Source organism: Cajanus cajan, chromosome 2 (genome assembly GCF_000230855.2).
Source record: "Cajanus cajan strain Asha chromosome 2, NIPB_CcT2T_4, whole genome shotgun sequence".
In the NCBI taxonomy this organism is placed as follows: Eukaryota; Viridiplantae; Streptophyta; class Magnoliopsida; order Fabales; family Fabaceae; genus Cajanus; species Cajanus cajan.
The window spans coordinates 61,382,390-61,387,704 of record NC_138518.1 but is presented as its reverse complement, the minus strand read 5'-3'; the positions used below and the strand labels follow the sequence as shown (position 1 = coordinate 61,387,704).

Genomic DNA, 5,315 nt, shown 5'->3' with positions numbered 1-5,315 from the left:
ATTGGATCGACCTGCTCTGATACCAAATGTAACAGCCCATCAACCCGCATGTGGATATTGTCCGCTTTGGCCGCAGCCCTCATGGTTTTGCTTCTGGCAATGGCACGCATGCCACCCCAAAACGCGTCCACACAAGGAAGGTATCCACACCCATATATATGGCATGTTTCGTTCTCCTTCCTAACCGATGTGGGACTTCACAATCCGGATTGTGAAGTCCCACATCGGTTAGGAAGGAGAACGAAGCATGCCATATATATGGGTGTGGATACCTTCCTTGTGTGGACGCGTTTTGGGGTGGCATGCGTGTCATTGCCAGAAGCAAAACCGTGAGGGCTGTTACACGGACAATCAATCATATCTCTTAATAATGTCATGTCAGTTGCTTATTTAATGAAATAATAATAAAATAAAATAATTTAAAAGATATGATTGGTTACCAGTGTAAAAAACTTTACACTGGCAGTGTATGGATGATTAACTCTATTAAAAATTACCGAAGATTTGAGATTTTTCTTTAGCAACCTAGATTTTATCACATAAGAAATTAAGGTTTAAATATAATTGTTGGGTGTCAAATTAACTCTATAATTACAACATTGAATGAAAAATTAAGAGATTTTTACATAGAAAAATTAGTGAATGAATCTCTGACTATTTTTATTATAAATTCAAAGTCTTTACAATTTACTGCTTTAGTTTATTTTTACTAAAATTAATCTTTTGTCAAACAATTTCAAATTCTTATCTAATCATTTGTGTAGTACCATAAATTTAATTAAATAACTCAAGTATTGTGAATTCGATAATTTCAACTTCTGTACATATTATCCTCTACAACAACTATGACATATTTGTCAAATGTATATCAAAGATATATATAACTTAAGTGTGTGTGAGACTTAAGTTGTATTCAGTTGTTTAGAATTTGTTTAACAATTGCTCTCGATTGTTTAATTGTTTAGAGTTGTTAAGTTGCTCAGTTAATTATTTTCAATTGTTTAGGTAATTTTGTTTAGATAACTTTCAATTGTTCAATTGTTGTTTGATTATGAATTATTCAGTTAATAACTTCCCAATTGATTATTTTTAATTGTTATTTATATGTAAAAAAAATGCCATGAGACTCAAAACGTCAATGTTTAATATTAAATATTGATGTTGAAGTATCATTAACAACTCTATTTTAAATACTATAATCATAATATTTGGTGATCAAGATCAATTGGTTCCAATTTAACACTGGAACAACAACAATTAATGCACTAATATAATATGTTTTAATTTTAACCATGTTTAATTTGGTAACATAACATTAACTGCGGCTAAAATTGGAAGGAATTGCATTTTCAAAACTGCTTAAAACTGCTGAGTAATGTTTAATTTGGTATATTTTACAGCCACTAGAAACCACCAAAAAGTTACTCCTATTAGAATATAAACAAACAAAAAAAAATTGATTAAAGCTAATTAAGAAAAACTGTTTACCTCATCTAATTTTGTCAATCTTATAAAAAATATTACTTATTTTTATAGACTATTCTCTTGAGACTTTGAAAATACAATCACAATTAAATAAAAAAGTATTTTAAGGATGGCAATATTAAATAAAGTGATATTTATTTATATTTAACATCATTAAATATGAAACTTTTTTTTATTGTTGTTTATATTCAAAATCAGACGGAGTATTTATATTTTAATTGTTCAAAAATTAGTACTGTTGTAAAGTTAAACAATGGAGGAAAACGACAATTCAAATATTTATTTTATCTCTCTTTCACTTAATTGTCATTAGTAGAGATTGTGAAAATAATGACATATAAGTGCTAATTATTTCAATTTATTTTTAGCATATTAATTATTTTTGTTACAATTGGTATTAAAAGTATTTCTTTTTTATTATTTTCCATTAGATTAGTTCCTTTGATACTATATAAAGAGAGTGAGTCTTTAGAGAGACATTATTATCTATTTTTTAAGTCTTTTTTTCATATTATTTGTTGTTTTGAGCATTGTTTGTGATATTATATCTATCATATTTGACCTCAAGTGCACCAGTTTGAACACATCATTGTGTAAACATGAAGAGTAAATCGGTTATTGAATTGTACTAGATAATGGTTTGTCAAAAATTTCATGATTTCCGACAAGAGATTTTTGATGGAATATCTGTCGAAAATGATTAATAATCCGTCAAGAGTTTGATCTGTTGAAAATGTTTAATATTTTGTTCGGTAACAATAAAGATGATTAAAATTGACAATCATATATTAAAAAATATCAATAAAATTATATATATATATATATATATATATATATATATATGAGGAGGGTTCAAACGACACCGGTGTAACTTTAGCTAAGTGTTACACCGCTCAATAACTTTATATTAAATGTGAATTTTGAAAATCCAACCGTTGGATTGAAAGTTCATATCTCTTAGATCATATATGTCAAATTTTGTTAAAATTGGACAACAACTTGAAGGTAATCAAAGTGTTCATATTTTAGTATATTTTGAAATGTATATATTACGTCAATTTTGTTTTATGAGAATTAAGTATCAAATCATCTTAGATTAATATAAAATTTGACATATATGATCTAATAGATATGAACTTTCAATCCAACGGTTAGATTTTCAAAATTCACATTTAATATAAAGTTATTAAGCGGTGTAACACTTAGTAAAAGTTACACCGGTGTCGTTTGAACCCTCCTCTATATATATATATATATAAGAAGGGTTCAAACGACACTGGTGTAACTTTTAATAAGTGTTACACCGCTCAATAACTTTATATTAATTGTGAATTTTGTAAATCCAACCGTTAGATTGAAAATTCATATCACTTTATATATGTATATCAAATTTTGTTAAAATTGAATAACTACTCGAAGGTAATCAAAGTATTCATATTTTAGTATATTTTGAAATGAATATATTACGTCAATTTTGTTTTACAAGAATGAAGTATCAAATCATCTTGGATTAATATAAAATTTTGTATATATGATCTAAGAGTAAAGAACTTTCAATCTAACGGTTGAATTTAAAAATTCATAATTAATATAAAGTTATTGAGCAGTGTAACACTTAGTAAAAGTTACACCAGTGTCGTTTGAACTTTCCCCTCTCTCTCTATATATATATATATTCTAATAAATTGTTATAAAAAAAAGACTAATAAATTATATATATATATATATATATATATAATTTATTAGCCTTTTTTTATAACAATTTATTAGAGAGAGAGAGAGAGGTGGAATCAAATAATAGCTCACAAAGTAATTCTTGGTAAAGTTACTTCGCTCAACTAATTGCTGATGCATCAAAGAATCTGCAAGATTAATCTCTACCATGATTCATGCAAAATGTCCATATGATCATTGTAAGGTTGCTTGGTCTATAGAGCTATAGGCGTCCCAACTCTTGAATGTGTATTTGTGTATGCTATATCTGACTATATGTCACTAGTGGAAAAAAGGCTTTTAAAATCGGTTATTTTGGACTTTTAAAATCAGTTATCGAACCGATCTTAAAAGAGCCGATTTTGAAAAGGTAGACTTTTAAGATCGGTTATTTTACAACCGATCTTAAAAGTCTTGACTTTTTAAATCGGTTATAAAACAACCGATCTTAAAAGTCTACTTTTAAGATCGGTTATGAGACAACCGATTTTAAAAGTGTTGACTTTTAAGATCGGTTATAATCATAATCGATCTTAAAAGTAAAGACTTTTAAAATCAGTTATGTAACAACCGATTTTAAAAGTCTACTTTTAAAATCGGTTATGGCATAACCGATCTTAAAAGTAGTGATTTTTTTTGTATGTTTGACTTGTTTTGAGAGCACCTCAAAACAAAAAACCTGTAGAAAAACCAGACAGTTCAAAATATATTCTCAATGAAGAAGCACAAATCGCATACAATTGACAAGATGATAAATGTTAATCATATATATAATTGAATAGTTTTAAATACATCTAATACATAAATAGACTACATTGCTCAATGAAATGTAAGTTCTAACTAGTTAAAGTAATACTATAAAACATAAGCCCAAACTAGCTAAAGTAATGGTCAATAAAAAATGTGGCCCATTGCTCCCTAATGATGTTTATGTCTTCTAGCGGCAATGGTGATCGATCTATAAATATCTGTTAAGAAAAATTAAAATAATTAGTAATAATTCATAAAATATATAGAATGAGAACTTAAAACAAAAACTTTCAAAATTGTAAAAATTACTTCAGTCCACCCAGATACTATTTGTGAATCGACAATAGTATGCATTGTCTTCATTACATAGTATCCGCACTAATAATTTTCTTTTTGTTTATGAGACTACAAAAAGAATATAAAATCAATTTCAATAGAATAGTAATTTTAAAAAATTACTAAATTACTTAAAAAAATATCATTGCTAGAATTAAAATCTTACTTTAGGAGAGACCCAACTTATTTTTTTCTTCATCTTTGAACCCTTAAGTATATGATATCCTTCCATGGCCCTAATAATAAAATGACATTATGATTAGTGTAAAGTCAAATGTAATGATAATCAATAAAAGAAATTAGATATTTTTAAACAATTTACCTATCTAATAATTGTCTAAAATCCATAGGAGGAGGTTTATGCAACGAGCAAATGCAGACAGCTATGTTGTCCATAGGACAAATAACTAAAAGTTGTCAATGAGCACTGCATTAAGAAATTATGAGTAATAAAAAAAATAGCTTTTATAAAAAATTATATTTAATTATATAAAACTAAACTTACTCAGAAAAATAAGGGGCCAAGTAAACTTTTTTATTTGAGTCGAACATCCAATTTTGAATGTAAGCTTGTATTTCTTCGACTTTATTCCCACTTTTTTGGATTGACTCAGGCTCCAAAAATCCATATATGTGATCATTTCCCTTATCCATGCTCAATTTATGGATAAATCTACAACGTTAGAAATAATGTTAGAAATAATGTTAGAAATAATGTTAGAAAAAATCAACAAAATATAATTAAAAATAATTTAAATACTTACAACAACCATAACTGCAAAATTGATATGTTTAGCATACAATGACCATTTATAATCTCTGATATATCACTCTGACTTATATATAGAGGTACTTTACTAGACATGTTAAACACTTCAGGAGGCCAAGGGAGTTTTTTGGGTTGCTCGTCATCTTCCATATCTGCAACTAATTTCCATAGCCTTTTTATTGGAGGAAGATTTCTAGAAGGGGTAACAATGACCGTCCCTTTACCCTTTGGTGAGGTAACAATATCCTATTCCACACAGTAC

The 5,315-nt window shown here is 27.5% G+C and overlaps 1 long non-coding RNA gene across 1 annotated transcript; it reads right to left on the bottom strand.

Annotated features, from left to right (window-relative positions):
• Positions 1–3,950: 3,950 nt before the first annotated feature.
• LOC145955321 (uncharacterized) lies at positions 3,951–4,972 on the bottom strand. Its single transcript, XR_014431944.1, has 3 exons — positions 4,790–4,972; positions 4,258–4,520; positions 3,951–4,166 (listed from the first exon to the last, which is right to left on the bottom strand). It is a non-coding gene; the product is annotated as an uncharacterized LOC145955321 (long non-coding RNA).
• Positions 4,973–5,315: the final 343 nt, after the last annotated feature.